This window comes from Thamnophis elegans, chromosome 13 (genome assembly GCF_009769535.1).
Source record: "Thamnophis elegans isolate rThaEle1 chromosome 13, rThaEle1.pri, whole genome shotgun sequence".
Lineage (NCBI taxonomy): Eukaryota > Metazoa > Chordata > Lepidosauria > Squamata > Colubridae > Thamnophis > Thamnophis elegans.
Window position 1 is genome coordinate 33,291,910 of NC_045553.1, and position 21,672 is coordinate 33,313,581.

Genomic DNA, 21,672 nt, shown 5'->3' on the forward strand with positions numbered 1-21,672 from the left:
TTCTTTGGTTTGCACTAATACTGATAGTCCATGACTTACAGCAGTTCATTTAGTGACTATTCAAAATTATAATGGCACAGAAAAAGTGTCTTATGACCACTTCTCACACTTTGTGTAAGACCCATGATTATGTCATCAAAATTCAGATGGTTGGCAACTAGTTCATAATTATGACAATTGTTGTGTCCCAAAGTTATGTGATCACCTTTTGCAACATTTTGACAAGCAAAACTAATGGGGAAGCCGAATTCACCTACCAACCTTGTTAATAATTTATCAACTGCAGTGATTCTCTTAACGACCGTGGCAAGACAGGTCATAAAATGGGGCAAAGCTCACTTAACAAATGTCTGACTTAACAGAAATGTTGGGTTCAATTGTGATCATAGGTCAAGGACTAACTGAACAGAGTTGCCATCTTAATCCTCATACATAATAAAGGATGAGACAGGTAGGATCAGCAAGATGAGTTGGAAGCAAAACCAGGTATCAGGCCTGCCTCCGTTCAAAACTCAAGGGAAAAAGAAAACCCAACACCACTGAATTAGAGAAGAGGTATTTTTACTAAGTTTGAAATGAACAGCTGTGAAATCAAGGCAAGATCTGATTTAAAATGCACAAAGGTTACACGTTGAAAATTACCCCAAATCTGGAAATGATAATTCTCACATCTGGAGTCTTACGACAGTTGGCCTTGATGGAGTATAAACAACTCCACTCAGCAACGCCATGAGCCCAAACCTCCCTTCCAGTTCTCATGGGACTCCTACACATCAGCTCACTTTCCCATCCCAAATGCCCAAGCCCCCCTCCCCATTTCTATGGCAGCCAATAGCAAGTACATTGCAGAAACCCATGCTGAAGATCCAGCTGATACCAGGAATCTCATTAGAATTAGAAATATTTATTTGTCAGTGCACAACATATGTACAGTGAGATTGGTTGAGCTTCCTTGGTGCACCCCCCCCCAACATAATACAACTCACAGTGAAGACCGAAAATCCCTTTCAATAATTGATGTGAACATGTTACACGTTGCACCGGCCCTGCGAGTCCATTGTGCTACATAATTACAATGTTATTTCACATTCAGGAGTCTGACAGCCCACGGATAGAAACTGTTCTTCAGCCGGTTTGTGCGGCTGGCTATGCTTCTATATCTCCTTCCCGGTGGTAGGAGGGTAAAGAAGTGCTGACCAGGCTGTGAGTCATCCTTGAGAATTTTCCTCACTCTTCTAAGGCAGAGAGTCCTGACAATCTCATCTAGTAGTATCAGGGGATAGCTCAAGATGTTTTGCGCTGTGCTCACCACTCTCTGTAATTTTTTTTCTATCTGCAGCTGTCAAACCGGCATGCCATACCTTGATGCAATAAGTGAGGACACTTTCTATTGTGGACTGGTAAAAGGAGTTTCATCAGTTGTTGTTCCACCCTGTTTTTATGCAAGACCCTAAGAAAATGGAGTCTCTGTTGGGCTCATCCTGGTATATTCAACCATTAAACCATACTGTTGGGTCTACGACAATCCATCATGACCAACTCATCATGACTAACTAACCACAGCCAAATTGCCACAGCCAACTCACTGCAGAACAACTCATTGAGGGTCAAGAGTTGCATTAATATTAAAGAAATGGTGGAATAGAATCATTAAAGAAAGGATGCAAAAGGAGGGACAGAATAAAATGTGAATGGAAACAAGTAAAATAATGTGTATTTATTAAATAATTAAATAAAATTGTTAAATGGTTCTGCAGCGAGTTGTCCCATGGTACATTGGCTATGGAGTCCTGCAGTGAGTTAGCCATAGCAATAGCAGTTAGACTTATATACCGCTTCATAGGGCTTTCAGCCCTCTCTAAGCGGTTTACAGAGTCAGCATATCGCCCCCACAATCTGGGTCCTCATTTTACCCACCTCGGAAGGATGGAAGGGTGAGTCAACCCTGAGCCGGTGAGTTTTGAACCGCTGAACTGCTGAACTAGCAGTCAGCTGAAGTGGCCTGCAGTACTGCACTCTACCCACTGCGCCACCTTGGCTCTAAGCTATGATCAGTTGGCCACACCGTATTGACAGCGGAGAGTTGTCCCATTCCCCATCCTGCTCTCTTCAAATGACATGGAAAAATATATCACTTGACAGTGTTGAAATAAATCCACTGACATTTCAGTAGTTTTTACATATGGAACAAGGCTACTGTTACGTCCTTCTCAGTCCTCCAAATGTCTTCAATTTGTCATGAATACCCAAAGCAGAACCAATCGGAGTCTTGACCATGTGATGTTAACTCTTTCAGTATTTTACAACAGCTAAGTAGCCTAATTTCAGTAAAATGACAGGGTGAACAATTCTGGGAATGAGACACTTAGTCTCAGGTCTTGTCAAAAGGAATCCATTTAAACATTGTTTTAAAAGCCTACAATTTCTCTCAGTAATAGCAGCTAACAGCATGTTCATTATCTATTTTAGCAGGTCCTGTCAATTTCTACCACAGGGATTCTATGAAAATTTTCGGAACAAATTCATGCCCATTTTGGGGGAAAGAAACAGATCAGAAATTTCTTCCTTTTTCATTCACTTTCAGTACCCCTTTGCTCTGGGATTCAACAGCTGATTTTTTTAAAAAAATGTAATTCCAAACAGACTATCATATTTATGCACAATAAAAGCAAACATTCTTGGCTGCATTGGAAGTTTTTACACGCCATAAACCTGCTCTGGGCTTGGATAATAGTAATAGAAATATATAAAGTGTGCAAATGTACTTCATAAATACAGTATATTCACAGGTCTCTAAAAATAATGAAGTTTTAATCTATTGCCTTAACTGATTAACTGGAAAACCATATAATTCAGTTGTTGGCTTCTGGGTCTCCAATGAATGAGTTCATTATCCGATGAAGACTTTAACTTAGAATAACTTCTCATCCTGTCCTCTTTAGTACTTTTATTAAAAATGAAGGCTAACTAATTGAACTTCTCTCTTTTTTAAAAAAATTAACAAAGTAAAAAGAATAAAAAGATACAGAAATCTACTCTAAAGCTAAGTGTAAATGATTTTTTTTTCAAATTCTTTGCCCTGCTTGTGGGAAGAAAAACAAAGAAAAAGAGAAGCATTTATTTTAATGGGGATTTTTTAAAAGTGTCCTTTGGTGGGGGAGGGGGGGGTGCAGGCTGCTATTAGTCTGTGTTTATTAATCAGATATCTTGCTATCCCGCCACCAATTTGTATTATTCATATCCTCTAAACCTATTAATTATTCTAGGATATTGTGTTTGCATATGTATAGAAATAAAGTAATCCCTGCCACAAGGATGAATAAAGGAAAATAAATTTTGCAAAAAATATCCCCTCTTAGAAGGAGATTACAGTAAGAAAAAATAATTCTTCAAAAAATGTTTCCTCAGGTTTATTATGAACATCAAAGGAACTAGTTGAGTGGTGGGATTCAAATAATTTACCAACCGGTTCTATGTCCTAATGACCAAGTGGATAGGCAGGGCTTAGTGGTCATGTGACCATGTGGGCGTGGCCAACTCAACATTGCTCAGGTCGATAGGCACTTTGCCTTAGCTGTTACAATGTAATAAGGGTTAACCGGAGAGGCAGTTTCTGTAAGGAGGGCAATAAATATTAGACTAGAAACCACACCAGAATGTTTCCTTCCTGCCTTCCTTATAGGATTAGCCCTGTAAAGGGGAAAAAAACCCAAAATAAGATTTCTTCCAACAACTGGTTCTCTGAACCTCTTAGAAAGTTAAGAACCGGTTCTCCTGAATCGGTGCGAACTGCTGAATCCCACCACTGAACTAGTTGGTACTTTTTGAAACATCAGAGACTTGTAAGACAGTTAGGTTTTCCTCAACTGATCTAACTCAATTCAATGAAAGAGACTTTTGAGGGGTTTTTTTTCCAGAAGAAAGGAAATATTAATCGCATTTTAGCAGGTGATGGGCACTGTTTTGCTTACAATATATCTAAGGTATTGTATGAAACTGCAATTCTTTATTGAACACTCTAGTAAATTGCAATAGCTGACTTCTTCCATTTTCACTGAATATCGAGAAAGACCTCATCTGGAAACTTCTACAGTCTTTTCTCAGGTGATACTATTGTCACTACTAACAGGTAGATCTTCATAGCATGTGATGTATGGGCCAAAAAATAATACCATATTACACCCAGTACTTGTAAGGAGATAACCAGGCTGGGCCTAAGGACAGGGTCAAATCCATCATCAGTTTGTAGTCACTATACTCCTGCAAGAGACCTAAATTCATCCCCCCATGAATTCCACTGGCTCTTATCTAGTGCCAATTTGCCTTGACCATTAGCATTTCAGACACTTATGCTTGGTTCCCACGAAATAAACTCATAGTACTTTTGAACTCTGTCTTCTCTCCTGCTTCCTTGCACCTGATAGTACTTCTACTACACACAAATATATAGCTTTGGATCATTCTTCTTAGTAAATAAATGAACAAGGAAATTTATTTGTTTCATTAGGTTCTTGTTATCTAGTTTTAAATTTTAAGACCTGTGTCAGATCACATTTTATTTCATATTTATTTGGAAATATTGAAAATCCAGACAGATTCACAAACTTTTAAGCACCATTGTGTACCACATATTCTTAAGATTATAAACCTTCAAAAGTAGCTTGCATCTTATAACAATTTCAAATGAGTTTAGATGGTTGAGTTTGTGATGTTTATACTAGGTTTATTTTCACAAACATCTATTTATAAGCCATAAATAACTTTCATCTAGGACAAAGTTGCCATGGGAATGATTGACGAGATGTTATATCAAGTTGCTCTTCTGCTTAAAATTTCTCTCCTTCCCACAGAAATGGTTACTGGAATTTTTTCCCCATGTCAATTTCTATGTAATAATTTTAACGAGGCAGAGTTATCCTTAAAGATCCAATTTAATAAAACAGATATGTTGGCATCATGCTATGGAATCCTAAACCTGAAACTTCCTGGGATTCCACCCAGTTGAAAGTTCATGATCTTGCCCCCACACCTACAAATCCATCAAATGGTCCAATCCTCTTCTTCCTCACTGCCATCTCCACCCAGCTGCTTCCGGTCAGGTGCCAAGGTACGGAGACAAAGAATAACCTTGAGCTTCTTGAAAGGATATTTTTATTTTGAAAACAACACATTCTACCCCTTGCTATTCCCCCCTCCCCTTAATGAGAGTGTTGCAGGCCAAAGATTCTTAAAGGAACCGCTGCAGGCCTGACATTCTCTTTCTTTGGCAATCAAGATATCTTGAACACAGATGTAGAAGAAACTTCTCAGAGATGACTGGGATATTTTCACTACATCTTGTGACTGCATGACAGAAGTAACTGGGATATATTTGAACTCATCATTCAATGGATTGTAACTGCCATTATGTCACTGCTGGCTCATGTAAGAGCACATCAATTCCCAGTAAGTGGAGTTAAATAATTTTGATTAATGCGTCAATCCATGTATGAAGCAACAAGCCTTTTATGACATGTACTGATGGCATTCATCAGCTTGCTCCTTTTGAGATGATATTATGACCTGATCATAAGGACAATTATCCACGAGTTCTGCTTTATCCAAGAGATGAATATTTTTTTCTCCATAAATGTATATCAAATGATATATACTGCATGCACTGGGAAATCTCAGTTTCTTGATGTCTACATCAGATAGGAAGATTAAAAAGTATATTCATACCCTACTTATAGCTAGAGATACATCACATTTAATTAACGTTGAAAACAAAGGTGAACATTGAAGTACTGCTTTTATTGAAACATGTCTAGAAATAAAAGTAATTCATGTTTCAGAACTCAATTTAAAAGATTGGCAAAGTACATCTAGAATTTTTTTGTATATTATGGTCCACATATTCCTTGCCATTTCTCTCTGAGAAAGAAAGAGAGGGAGAAAGAGAGATAATTGGTTTTGAACCATTCTATATACTAAAAAATATAGACTTTTCAGAATGTCCATTACGTCTCTTCAACCAATTACATTAAATAGACCTGTTGAAGCTTTCAGAAATGTTGTACATGATGAATTTGTGTTGCGACTGATCCCGTGGCTGTCCTCAGGTAAGAATTTGCTTCCTGGTGAAAAATTTTCATCAGCTCTTTGGGCGACTTCTGACTGGCCTGATCAGTGAAAGAGAACAAATTATAGCATAAGGCCATATTTTGATACCTGGCAATTCATGTCTATGTTACCTGTAGAGGGGAAAAAAGATTTTTGGGGAGCCCCTGCTGAAAACCATCCTTTTAATTTAGCTTCCTATTTTCATAGCAAACACTCAGAGACCTACTTGAAAGAGAATCAAACTCATAGACTCACATAGTTGAGAGAGTTCACACCAAATCATGAAAATGCCATTCTGTGGTCATGATATATCCTTTTGAAGCTTATTTGCTATCAATATTTTCATTTCACTATAAGACCATCAGTTCTTCAACAGTATATCAGAAAAGGGAAAAGTATGTTTATGCATTGAATATACATTATCTATATTTCCATTCTTATTATCTATAAGATTTTTCCAGGTCTCTTATGGAAACCCTAATCTGTCAGAAACCTATTTCTTAGCAGAAAGGGAATTTGAAAGCAATTTTTTGTTCAGACTTAAAAGCATAAAAATGGAAGGAAGGAATGAGCGAGTGAGTGAGTGAGTGAATGAATGAATGAATGAATGAATGAATGGAAAGAAAGTCAATAATCAGGGAAAGAAACAAACGAAGCTAAATGGAAAGTGAGACACAGATAATTTGAAAGATTCCTTGGGTGTTTTTGTAATCTGGCATGGAAACTAAGGAGAGAGAAATATTTACAGAAATATACAAAGAAAGAGCTTGGGGATGCTAATGTGTGATATTCAGTTTAGATCAAAAGGGAACTATGTTATTGTTGCTATTAGTCACTGTGAACAGCAGAAAAGATGGTAGTTGAGTAATAACTTGGAATGGCACTATGGTCATCCCACAATGTGAAGCTTTGAGGACCTTTCTGGAGAGATGCAGTTAGGGGTCTGCTAAACAAATATTGAGTGCAGGAATGGTTATGTCTAGTCTAATGAAAAAGAGTAGGGTTGACATGATGATATAAGTATTCCAATATTTGAGGGGATATTTTCCAAAGCACCAGAATGCAAGACAAGAAGCAATTGATGGAAATTAATCAAGAAGACAAACAACTAGAACTAAGGAGAATTTTTTGATAGTGAGAACAATTAACCAGTTGTTGGAACGGTTTATCTTCAGAAATTATGGATGCTTTGTCACTGAAGATTTTTTAAGAAGATATTGGACAACCATTGTTGCTTGTGCAGGGGATTGAACTAGAAGACCTCCAAGGCCCTCCTAATTCTGTTATACTTTTCACACTTTTAACAAGTACAGTTTTCAGCATGCCCAACATTCAATCTCTCTATAGCAATGAAGTCAATGAAGTCAGCACAACAAATGACTGACTATAATAACGTAACAAGAGGTTATATTAATCAGAGTAGCAAAGAAGCCATTCTGACCTAGTTAACTTTGTGTATTACTGACAATGAATGGCCAAAATATCTCCTCATGTTTCTTTTTATATAAACATGGTTTGATGGTTTTTTCACACTGCTGGCAGGAGGCAATCTCTCAAGTAGGGTTGTCAAAACAAGGGAGGGAAAACCAAGTTGGCACATGTTTTTTTTTCCATTGCTTTAGTTGGGAGGAGAGTTACAAAATATTTTCATTGGGTTCCCCTGACCTTCCTATTGAACTTTTACAAGAACAGTAATAAATCAGTGCCTGCAAAAGTTGATTCAGTTTTTGGAGCTTGGAAAATAAACATGTACTGACCTCATAACAGCATGCTCCCTTTCTGCATCCTTGCCATGTTCCAGTCAGTAGTCACTATAAGCAAACATGTCTGTTTATTTATTTGTTGAGGTAAAAGAAGAGGATGAAGTGAAGGTATATGGAAGAAATGGAATATTGAAGATTGAACAAAATTTAAACATTTTCATTTAGCAGGGAATAATAGGAAACCGCAATGGTCCTTATCAGAAGAGAGAACTACAGTGGTATCTCAGTACTCATTATTAATTATTTCCAGGAGGTGCAATGCATACCCAAAATGATGAATACCAAACAAAATTTTCCCATAAGGAATAATGTAGTGAGTCACAAGGCAGCCTATGCCAATAAGTTCTAGCATCAAGTACCAAACAAACAATGAGTACTGGGACAAAATTTTCAGACCAAATTCTATGAGTTTCAAAGCAGTTGAGTACCAAGGTCCCACTGTATAGTGATACCCACAGATTTTCATGTGTAATTGGAGGCCTTTTAACTGGGCAGTTTGCAATCCTCCTGCCATTTTCGAATTCAGCGAACATACATTAAATATATGGAAAAGGACTGAGTGCTTTTGTGGTCCTTCAGACTTGGAAAGAAGGGCAGAATGTACATCAAATGAGCATTGAGTAAAAACACATAGCACTATATGGCCACAAATGAATAAAGTTTAACCCTGATTGGGGTCTTTTGTTCTTCTAGATAGATATAAGGAGACATCACTTTAGTATAGATGAGACTCCCTAGAGTCTAGAAATGCTCATGGAGTCTAGGAGAGGAGAACAAAGCTATATGAAATATTCATAGCCTAAGTCTACGGGACTTCTTCAACTAATGTCAGCATTTGGATCTGTCAGGCACCTTTGGGTAAAATGTGCAGTGAATCCTTCATCTCAGCTGGATTCCCTACTTTGTCAAGTAGTGAGTGATTCTGCTTTTCTTGGCCAAGAAAATGTTGAGAAACTTGTCAGATGAAGCCAGATCTTTAGAAACAATCAGCAGAAAGCATGTATAGGGAATAGTCCAGTTACTTAGGAGCCTGGGGAGATAATATCTCTTATCATTTCCCCAAATTGTAGTCTGTATCCATTGGCTCAGCAAGACTCAGAATAGACATTAAAAATGTCTTGTTTTTTCTATCCAGATACATATTCTGAGGATAGGAGCCTTTTCTTTCTCCCAATGTAGCCCTTTGCCAAGTGGGAAATCTGTGGGAAATCCAAGAGTGCAAGGAATGTGTTTTGCAAAGAGGGAAAGATTACTTAAGAAATACAAAAAAAAAGGAAAACAAAAATAATACCAGGGAAAAGTGAAATTCAAACTCTCTCTAATATCAACCAGTATGTAAATATCTTTTCATTGGTAAAAAAATATTTTTTTTCATTTTCATAGCATATAATCACATCTATACTATACATAGACAGCATCATTTTTTAATCAAATGTTTACATCAATTTATCATACCATCAAGTCCCAAAACACAATTATTAGCTCTTCTCCTCATACACCATATTTGTCCTTATCCATCACTTTCTTCTCCCTCCCTCTCCTCCCCCTCCCTATCTCCTTTCTTCCCTTTGTCATCCTTCCCTACTCTACTTCCCCTTCCTCTCTTCTTCTCCTTCCCCCCTTTCCACTCCTCATCTCTCTCCTCCTCCTGCCCCTCCTTGTCTTCTCTCCTATTCCTCTCTTCTTTCCTTGCCTCTCTCCTTTTCTTCCCACTCTTCATCTCATTTACTTGGTGTATTTCAGCTTCTGATGAAGCTCCATTTTATGTTGATGGCATTTATAGTTCCTTTTTGATATACATATTTAATTTGAACATCTTTTCTTAAAAAAACAAGATAGAACAAAAAAGTATACATATATAGCCATTGTATTTTTACCAACCCCCATCCCAGCCTAATTTTGGTCAACATGTAGACCTGGTTACAATTCCCAGCTATTCTCATCATTATCTTTATATAATTATACATCCTTACGCGCCCCCAATTTGTGATTCGTCTTTAAATCTCAGTAATTTCCCATTGTAGCTATATTCCACGTTCCCTCTCCATTTTCCATATCTTGGATTAAATTACCCTTAAATTGTCTATAAATGACAAACCATGCTGTTCAATGTTCATTACAATTCCCTTAGTCTATTATGTAAAATAACAAGCAGTAAACATCTCACTTTATTCATCATCTTAAAAGTTCTATATATATATCCCTGTTTCATATATTTTAACCCATGTTTGGTTATCCTTCTGTTGTCATTTTCAGTCAATTTGCAACTCAGTTTCAATTATCATATATAAAAGTGAAACAAACACAAAACTCTGCTTTACAACCTCCCCATATCAGTTTTATATTTATCCATACTCCATATATTTTGGTTTTTTTTTAGTTATTTTTCCATTGTCATGTTCAACCAGCTAACAACTCCATTTTATTTTCATATTTAGGAATAAAACCTTTATCTTGCTTTATATTTTCCCATATCTAGCTATCTGATTTTTTCCTAGTAATTCTTTTGTCTCACTTCTCTGTTCCTGTCTTCTTCCTTTTCTTTGTTTTAACACCTCCACTCCCATCAATTTTCCCCAGGCCTCCTTCACAAAAGTATTTTATATTTCTCTTTGTTGGGGCATAGCCTCCTGCTTCAATTTTCCTTATGCCACTAGCAACCTCCAAAACCACTTTTGTCTGATTTTTATTCCCTTTTGTTGGGACACCTCCTCTTTTACAGTTTTTCCTACACCACTGCCAAGACTGATGGAGTTTTTTGTCTGGTTTTATTTCCCTCCGTTTCTCCCCCTTCATTTTGCCCCCCTTCTCCTTCTTTAGATTCTTTTTTAGAACTCTACTTCTCTGGGTTCAGAATTCTACTTAGGCTTGATTTTAATGATTTATACCAGTGGTAGTCAACCTGGTCCCCTACTGCCCACTAGTGAGCGTTCCAGCTTTCATGGTGGGCGGTAGGGGTTTGCTGTAACTTTGCTTTATAAATTGTATAAAGTAAAGTTACTTCCCTACTTTATAAAACACCATGACTGTGGAACCAGTGGGCAGTTCGAAAATTTTACTACTAACAGAGATACAAAAGTGGGCGGTAGGTATAAAAAGGTTGACTACCCCTGATTTATACATATTTTTTATAATTTCTTCTAGTTCCCAGTTTTCCATGATGTCCAATTCCAAAGTTATAGTTAGTTATACAATCCTTGTTTCAGAGTTCTAATCCACCTTAAATTTATCTACTTCAACTGTTATGGAAAAAAGCAGTGGGAGCCATCTTAGTCTTTTGTTCTTCCTTAATATCCAGTTCCAAGATTGCAATTAGTTGTACAAATCTTATTTCAAAATTCTGTTCCACCCTATGTTTTGTTGATACAACTACTTTGAAACCGGAAGAGAAGCTAACACCATCTTAATCTTTTGTAGCAGAGAGGGGGGAAAGGGAAGAGAGAGGAGAAGAGAGGGGGAAAAAACTTAGTGTTTCCCAGGTCCAATATTTATTCTTTCCTTTAATAACTGCTCAAAATAAATCACTTGTATTGAGCTTGTAATCAGCCAAAAGTTTTTCTTTGCCTCCTGCTTTTCCAAATTCTGATTTATGACATTTGATTAATTAAAACTTCCCACACAGTCATGGTTAAGTTATCCGTTATCAGTAAAAATATTTTTTCCCTTGATTATATTAGCTGGAAGGAATTCAAACAAAGTAAAAGTAAACCCTTAGGGGTATTGGTTTCTGTTTAAAATCCAAAACCAAATTTAGATTTTATAATTCAGTGGGTTTGTCACTTCTCTGCTTTCTATTCTGTTTGAAAGCATTTCAAAGAAAGAGCTTCTGGGGGGGGGGGCTGGTGTTGCAACCCTCCACCTTCCTTTCTTCCTTTTCTTTTGGAAAAAAAAAGCCCTCATCTGACCATCAATATTATTTATGTTCCCAAGATTTCTTTGCCTTTTCCAGGTTTAATTTATAGTTGTGGGTTAGATAAATTCTCTTACCAGGTCTTTCAACTCTTCCGCTCCCCTCCTGTTCCATTTGGTTGACACAAAGCCAGCATCTTGTCAGCCATGTTGATGGCTGCTGCCCCAACTCTGATTCATAGGCAAATCTCTGACCTGCGAGGGATCTGTTGCTTCCCTCAGGGTCTAATGAGGCATTGCCCTTCTTCGCCCCCCGCCTCCAGTGGGGGTTCTGATTCAAAAGAATATCAGAGATGGTTTGTCAGACAGGGTTCATGTGAGACTCTTAAGAGCCCACACACCCCATGTCTGTCCAGCTGGAGAACTTCCTGTCGACTCTCAGTATGTGAATATCTTATGATGATGAAAATGATGATGAGATTCTTTGAAGTTAAGGGTTGGTCTGTTGAGTCTTCTACTTGTGTAGGAGTGAGAGTTAGGTTTTTGCTTTATTTTTTTTATTGCTATGTTGTGGCTGAATTCCACACTAAGCAGGCTACCAAAGTACAAGTGCCAAGCCATTTTAATTACACTTTCAATTCCATGCTTTGAGCTAAGTATAGGCTGGCCAGATTCAGAGCTCAGTCCTTTTTACGGAGAGCCAACCAACCCTTTCAAAAAAGAGAAAGTGTTTGTGTGGTCAGGAAGCCACAGCTCTGATTTCCACTGAAATCAGAAGAGGACTGAAATGCAGGTGAACAAGGTCAGGGATCCAACCAAAGAAGAGACAAAGCCAGAAGATCTAGTTGGAGCTACAAGCTTGACAACAGGCAACATGTTATTTAAAACTACCTCCTCTTTACATTCTACTTTCCTGAACATAGTTCAAAAAGGTCTCCAAGAAAGCTTCATAACCTTGACACTTTTAGCACAGTCACACAGTCTTATCTGAGGGAGGTATTCTGAGATACAGGTAAAGCAATATGGATATGTGTGAGCAGCTCTCCTTCTATTGGAGCATGGAGGTTTGTGAATTTAGCAGAATTACAGATTTACATATTTGGAAGGGACCTTGGAAATCTTCTAGTGCAACCACCAAAGGAGTCTTATACCATTCTGGATGTATGGTTGCCCAATCTCTTCTTAAAAACATCCAGTGATGGAGCATTGAAAATTTCTGGAGGCAAGCTGTTCCACTGATTAATTGTTTTCACTGACAGGATTTCCCCCCCCTTAATTCTAGGTTGGAACTCTCTTTGTTAAGCTTCTTGTCTTGCCTTTCCCTCTTGTCTTGCCCTCAGGTACTTTGGAATATGGAAATAGGAATGGGAACAGAGCATAGCAGAGTCAAGTCAAGTCAAATAGAATAGAAAGAGCTGGAAGGGACCTTAGAATTCTTCTAGTCCAGCCCCTTGCTCAAGTCAGAAAACCTAAATTCGTGATGGCAAACCTATGGCATGCGTGCCACAGGTGTCACATAGAGCCATCTCTGCAGGCATGCGAGCTGTCACCCAAGCCAGCTCCACTGCGCATACATGCATGCCTCCTGCCAGTCAGCTGATTTTTTTATCTCTGCTGGGAGATGGGGGCACCAAGGATGCACGGGGGTGAGGGGATGTGTGCCCCCACCCCCCGTTTTGGTGCTAGTATGCCTCCCTGAAGCCTCCTTGGACCAACAATAGGGCCTGGGGGGTGCAATACAGCCTGAGAGGCCTGCGATGGGGCATTGAACTATGGGTGTCAGCACCTATGGCTTGCGGGGTCATATTTGCCAGCAGGGAAGCCCTTGGCAGCCCTCAGCTCCGGGTGTGCATGTGCGCACTGGCCAGCTGTTTTCAACCTTACGGAGGGCCAGGGGAGGTCATTTTTGCCCTCCCCAGGCTTTAAGAAAGCCTCCATAGCCTAGAGAGGGTGAAAAACAGGCCCAACGGCCCAACCAGAAGTTCATTTCTGAACTCCTGGTTAGCCCATTGGGCCTGTTTTTTGCCCCCCTCAGACTCCGGAGACTTTCTGAAGCCTAGGGAGGGCGAAAACTCCCCCCCTGACCACCCAGAATCCTCCAGCAGTCTAGGGGAGGCCGTTTTCAACCTCCCCAGGCTTCAGAAAAACCTCCAGAGCTTGGGGAGGGTGAGAATTCCACCCCACATGGGGGTCAGTCGTACATGTACAGGTGGCGGGTCACTCACGCATGGCAGATGGATGGGCATGCAGGCATATACGATAGTCTATGCACACACAGTTTTGCCACACCTTTAGAAAATGTTATCCATGGAACACCCAGAATTTCTGAAAGCAAGCTGCTCCACTGGTTGATTGTCCTCACTGATATGAAGTTTCTGCTTAATGCCAGGTTGATTCTCTTTTTGATTAGTTTCCAACCATTGTTTCTTGTCCTGACCTCTGGTGCTTTGGAGAATAATTTGATTTCCTCTCCTTTGTGGCAGCCCCTCGAATACTGGAAGACTGCTATCATGTTGCCTCTAATTCTTCTTTTTATTAGACTAGCCAAACCCAAATCCTGCAGACATTCTTCATATATTTTAGTCTCCAGGCCTTTGATCATTTTTTCCCCAAAGGATCAGCATTTTCTTTGTAGTATGGTGACCAAAATTGATTGCAGTATTGCAGGTGTGATCTTACTAGGGTTTTATAAAGCGGTACTAATACTTCACGTGATCTTGATTCTATGCCTCTGTTTATGCAAGCCAGGATTGTATTTGCTTTTTTGGCTGCTGTTGCACACTGCTGGCTCATATTCAAGTGATCATCCACTAGGACTCCAAGATTCCTCTCACAGTTACTGTTTTGGAGCCAGGTTTCACCTAATCTGTACTTGTATCTTTGAGTTTTTTGGTCCAGGTGTAACATTTTGCTTTTCTCCACATTCAAATTCATTTTGTTGGATAGGGCCCATTGTTCAAGTTTGTCAAGATCTTTTTGGATACTGAATTTGTCTTCTGGGGTGTTGGCTATTCCTGCCAGTTTAATGTCATCTGCAAATTTGATGAATTCCTCTTCTATTCCCTCATCTAAGTCATTTATGAAGATATTGAAGAGTATTGAGCCTAAGACAGAACCTTCCATGAGTTTTTCTTTTTGCTGGTTCTTTTTAGGGTAAAATATATATTTATATATAAAAGTAGGAGATTTTATCTCAATATATGTTTGAAGGAAGAGAAAAAATAGTTTAAAAATGTTTCTTTCTTTAGTTCATTCAAGGATGTGGAAGATTTTGCCAGTTTTTCAACAGAAAAACTTAAATTAATAATTTAAAAATGTATAGTTAATTTAAAGTTTTCAAAATTTAGAACTTTTAAGGTTTAAAAATTTAAAATTTGAAAATTCCTCCTTTTTGGTTGTTGGATGCACTTTACTCCTAGCCTTGTTTCTACCTTCTATGTTCTAGGTAGTTATGCCTATTTTTTTCTAACCTTTTTTCTCCCTTTTTGTGCTCATTTTTCTACCTCGTTTTTATTTAACTTGCTTACTGTTATGTTAGTTTTACTTATCGTTTCCTTTCCTTTCCTTTGCACTCCAATTCTTCCCTACCTTATTATTTAACATTTGCCTTATTTATTTGATTGATCTTTGTTAATCCTATTCTTCCTTGATTTCCAATGTTCCACTCTTGTCCTTATTCTTTGCCTATTTATTTATCTTTTATTTTATGTCCTGTAATTATTTTTATTCTCTCCTGGTGTCTTCTTTCCCTTCCTATTGGGACCTCAAGCTTAATTGTTCCCTTCACTTCCGTAGTTCGCTGCTCCAGCTCCTTACCGTTTTCTCTGCCAACTCCATTCTGTCTTTCAGTGCTCAGGTCTTTTCGGCCTCATACTCTGTTCTGGTCAGCTCTCTCAGCCTGCCATTCAGCTTTCTGATCAGGTCAGGTCAGCTCCGCTGTCTGGTCTGCTCCACTCAGCCAGGCACTCAGGTTTAGGGATCAGAGGTCTCCAACTCAGCATGCCTCTGCTGCTGTGCTTCCCGTCTCTGCTGATATGATCTCCTCACCACCACAAATTTTGCTGTTGGATTTCTCCTCTCCACCGATTCTGCCATCATCAATATTTCACAGTTACCAGTTCCCTTTGTTGGATGGATTGCTTTAGGCCCTTTCTCCTCTACCAGACGGTTGATCCTTTCTTCCTTGTGGCAGCCCCTCAAATATTGGAAGACTGCTATCATGTTATCTTTAGTCCTTCTGTTTATTAGACTAGATATTCCTAGTTTCTACAACCATCCATTGTACCCTTTAGCCTCCTGATCACCTTTCTTGTTCTTCTCTGCACTCTTTGATCCATTTCTTGCTTTATGTCTCTCCTTGGCTTAAAAAGACTTTGTAGTTTACCTGTTTCAAATTCCATTTAGCTTATGTGCTTATTTTATGAATGTGCCCCCTCCCCAAATCCGCATGACTATATCCGCTTAACATAATCACCTGAAGCAACCAATAACCACAGAGCACGATGTCTCTTAAAATTACTTTACCCTGTTTCTTTGAGCAACACTGTGAATATTGATATTTCTCAATCATTATCTGTCACTGAAATGTCTTCTAGTGCATCTGAATAAGCTCTAAGAGGGGGGGAAATGAATCCTCTTAAAATTGCTTTAGTTTTTTGAGCTTTTACTTTGTCCTATTTGTTTGGTTTTGAAATGGAATTCTTCAGTCAACTCTGAGAAGGGGCGCAAGTTATTAGTAAGAGAAACAAAACAATAAGTGGATAGACATTGCAAAGTGTAAGGTACTAGTGTAATACTCTGTGTACCATGAATAGAAATAGGTTTTTTTTTTCCAGCAAGGGATTTGCAAAGCATTCAATGAATATCAACTGCTTTGTTTGTGTAAGGATCTGGATGGTATATAGGGCATTATAATAAACATCACTATCTGTACATCACTGCTATGATTGAAAATAATAAACCATGCATTGTGACATTCAAATACAAGCTCTACTTTTTTGTATTTTCATTGTAATGATTTGCCTGTCAATGTACTGTAGCTATTTCAAAAGCAACAACTGTGATGCTTAAAAAAGTAAAGTGAAAAGTATACACTATGCAGTAATGTTAACATGGGCCAAATGTTCCTGAACAAAATCAGGAAAAAAGAAGACAATGTTTTTTAGACATTTTTGTAGTATTCAGAGAGTTTCTAGTAAACAAAATTGCTAGAATTGTAGTGATTGCTTATTTTTACATCGTATTTCTTTCAAACAGGTTGAACCTGTGAACATTAAAAGACAATAACTTTATGACAAGCATGTGGTATTAATTTTAATTGCCCCAATGAGTCTATTTTACAAATTAACCATAAATAAAGATAATAGCATATAGCCATAGCATTTATCAAGAGGTTAATCAATTTCTTAAGACCAATAGGAAATGCTGGCATGGTTTAGTGAATGGTTGTATTAGAATTTGATAGACCCAGGTTAACAACAACCCTCAGCATAAAATTCATTATGTTGAACCAGATACTTTGTGAGCCTCATCTAAGAGAAATTATTCCAATCAAATTCTACAGTGAGCATGATGTATGACACTTTAAGTTCCTGGAAGATAGGCAGTATCAGGCCTCATGCCAGACATGGCAATAAATCTAAACTCTTTAGAGATTTAATCCCATATTTAGAAGCTTGCCTGCAGCCGAAGCTCACAGCTAGATCAATTGCTTAAGTACAGACAAGAATGAAGCCAAATACACCCAGAACATCTGCTTACTACAGATCAGCAGAAATTATAGGTCAGCAGAAATCCAGCTGTTCTCTTTAAGACCTTGAAATTACCACCTCCCAACAGTTTTGTTTGGCTTTGAAATTATTGATTCTTCCTTGAAAGAGTTTTTTTTGTATTATTTTTTATTATACATTTTCTTTTATTATACATCATGTTTCCATTTCTGCAACGACAGTGTACTGTCTGTATCAAATTTATTTTGAATACACATCATATAATACACCTTAATTATACCCATTATTCTCATAATATATACAATATAATCTTCTATACTATTTAATCTGAAATCAAATGTAATCCAATCATCATCATCTTGTGGGATTTTACAATTCAGACTGACAGGCACTTGGCCTACAACACACCTGACATAACAATAGTTGAAAAGAAAAAAGTTTGGTTTATTGACATTGCAAAAGCTGGTGATGAGCGAATGAAGATAAGCAGCAAGAAAAAAAAATCACAAAGTACCAGGACTTGCAAATTGAAGTTGAGCGACTGTGGAAAAAGAAATCGAGTGTTGTCCCAATTGTAATTGGAGCCCTTGGAGCAATACCTAAAGGGATACCTCACTATATGGAAATTCTAAATTTATCGGACTTGAACATTCTGACTCTACAAAAAACCACGCTACTTGGAACAGATTATAACCTCCGACATTACCTTAACAATTCCTAGGTCCTTGGTTAGGACTCGAGCTGTTTAGCTACTTGACATCACTCATGCACACACAGTCATATGACTCCCCCCATCTAGCTATGCCCACAGAACCCAAAAAATTGTTTTGCCAGCTGAGAGGCTGGCAAAGAAGCCTCAGTTTTCCCGCTGCCATGGCTCTCAGAGGAAAGAGGCAGGGATGCTGGCACTCGCTTCCCTTACTTCTCACCACCACTCGCCCCCTCACCACTTTCCTGGCCAGGCACCTAGCTAAGTAGTGTAGGTGGGGCCCAAGCTGCAACTGGTGGGAAGGAGGTGGTAATGCTCCATCCCACAATGGGATGGTGATGGTGGTGAGCAGTAAGGAAAGTGAGCCCCCTACCCCTTTTCTTGCTATATATGTTATCGCTAACCCTCGAATATATACTTTTGCCATGTCCCAAACAGTTTTCAGTGATTTTTCTTCTTTTCTATTTTCTTTGAAGAAAACTTCCATTTGTTTTCTCATCATTTATGTAAACTCCTTGTCTTTTAAATTAGTTTGATTCAATGTCCATCCACGTTTCTTCCTTTGTCCCTTTCAACTTATGGGGTTGTGGTCTGCCCATATGTGTGTTTCTATATCTATCTCTTGAACATCTATCCTTGTTTCTGACATCATCCACACCATGTATATTCTTGACCATGACTGATGTCTATTTGAGTAAAATGTATTGGTTTGTCTTTGGGTTTCTCTCTCTCCATATATCCTGTAGGCCTACTTCTTGTGTCATTTCAAAAAAAAAGGTTTTGGAAGTCTCTTGTCATTTTTTTACCCTTTTAAATTGCTTCTATAATCTATTTTGGCATCCATGATTGTGTTAAAGTCCTCTATCATACATATGTTTTTGTGGTCCATTTCAATTATCTTTTTATGAAGTCTCTTCCTGCTTATTGTTTGGCACATTTATTGGAATCAAAAGTTTCTAGTTTATTAGCACTTCCACCATTAGTATTCTCCCTTCTTCATCTGCATATATTTGTTTGACCTTGAAAGATTTGTTCATTAAGTGATAGATTATGACTGCATTATACCCTTCATACTAAACAATCCATTCAGCAATGCATAAACCTTCCATTCTCTGTTTAACAAATTAGAACTGTTTCAAATGAGTCCAATGTTTGATGATTGAAAACTAGACATATGGGGAAAGACCTGAGTAGGTTTATACTGGAGAACTAAAGAGACTAAAGAGAAAGAATAAACAATTATTCAAAATCATAAAAAGGTTATCCACAGAATTCAGCAGGACCAGAATATAATGGTTTTACCTTATAAAGTTTGGAAATATAGAAGAATATTAAGATTAATGGAACAAATTAAATGGAAAGGCAATGACTAATCCATCAATTCAAGTTTTCTACTGGATGCTATAATCCTAGGGTTTTTTGTGTAGAGCACAGTTGCTCTAATACTGTGTCTAAGTTTGCATAATGCACTAAACTAGAATAAGGTTGGGTAGTTAGTGGATCAGTATGCTGTTGTAATCCAGCAACTGTTTTAACAAGCTAGTTGAACCTGGTCACTTCTTTATGACAAAACATGAGTTAGTTGATTGAACATAACAAGCTACAACACAGCGGTTAAGTTTTCTGAATCCAAATTTAGGAATATGTCAGTTGTATGAATCCAGGCTATTATTCTTGTATGTAAAATAAATTAGTATCATTCTCATGCTGGGCTTGAAAAATGCTTGATGTTGCAAGAGAAGCATTTGCCTAAAGTGAAATAATGATAAGGGAGGAAATTAATCAAGGCATTGTTGGTGTGTCTTGACCAACATATTTTCCTACCATTGTAACTATTTATTAAACATCAGAGTCTGCCATTTCTAACTAGGGAATTTTACAAGGCCTTATCTCAAAGAATCCCAAAGATGCTTTTTCAAAAGGCAAGTGAACATTCTTTGTTTTTTTTCCTTGAAGACATTTCACTTCTCATCCAAAAAGCTTCTTCAGGACTGAACTGAAGAACTGAAGAAGCTTCTTGGAAAAGAAGCAAAATATCTTCAAGAATAATTAAATAAAGTCCAGTTGCCTTTTGAAAAAGCACCCTTGAAACAACCATGACATGGGTGACTGAGAATCTTCATAGACATCTCAAAAAGTCCATTCAACCAGTAAATTTGAAAAATAAGATCAAGGACATTTTCCCTATAAGCATGTACTTTTCATTTTGTTAATGCTATATAAGCTCATTTCAAGGTTAATGTTCTTTTCTTTGGGGATACAAAAGAAATTTGCTCTAGCCAATGAAGAAATGAAAAAAAAACTCAATAAAATTTTGCTTTAGATATTTATGTGCATACAAGCCATTCACTGTTCAAATTACTGCTGGCTCAGTCTTAATTAAAGTTAGTTATCAATTGCTTTTATTTGTTCATGACATTTGAGCAAAAATGGTGGAAGGAGAGAACATCCCCTAAAGTTTATAAACTTTGATGAAAGTAATTTTGTACAACTACTTTGCTCTAGTGATGAACACACCAGGCTAGAAACCAGGAGACTGGGAGTTCTAGTCCTGCCTTAGACACGAAAGCTGTCTGGGTGATTTTGGGTTGGTCACATCACATAGGATTCTTGTTGTTGTGGGGAAAATAGGAAGAGGAAGGAAGCTTAAATATGTTTTCTGCCTTGTGTTATTTATAAAAATAATAGAGAAGGGATAATAAACAAACAAACAAATGAAATCACTGCATTTTTGGCTTGGGTACTTCTTCTTTTTGACATGACATCTATTAGTTGCATTATTTAATTTCAACTGCTAAGCAAATTCTTGAAGCACCATAGCTGCTGTTCTCATGTACAATGTGGGTCACAGTGAGTTCAGGGAATAATATTTTAAGAAGACACAGTCCTTTCCAAGGGCATTGCTAGGGGGGAAATAGAGATGCAGCAGGCAGGTTACCATTCAATCTAATTGTTTCTTGGAATGTTGGTTTAGTTTTTGCAAAGCGAAACAGAAAACAGATCTAAAGAACAACTTTCAGCAACGTTCAGCACTTTTTAAAAGAAAATGAATACTCTTTAAATATTCAAGCTTTAAGCCTTCCTTCGAGAGAAAATAAAATTACCTTTGGTCAGTGATGGGTTTCAAATTTTTTTAGACCCTGTTCTGTAGGTATGGCCTATTTTGTGGGTGTGGCTTGGTGGTCATGTGACCGGGTTCGAATGGCCAACTTGTAAAATGTGGTAAAACTCATATAACAACGCTCTTGCTTAGCAACCAAAATTTTGGGCTCAATTGTGATCATAAGTTCTCTTTCTTTTTCTTTCTTTCTTTCTTTCTTTCTTTCTTTCTTTCTTTCTTTTTCCTTTCTTCCTTCTTTCTTTCTTATATCTCTCTCTCTTTCTTTCTTTCTTTCTTTCTTTCTTTCTTTCCTTCCTTCCTTCCTTCCTTCCTTCCTTTCTTTTTCTTCCTTCCTTCCATTCTTTCTTTCTTGTGTGTGTGTCTCCCTTTTTCTGGAGAATCAGCAGTATCCTTATAATT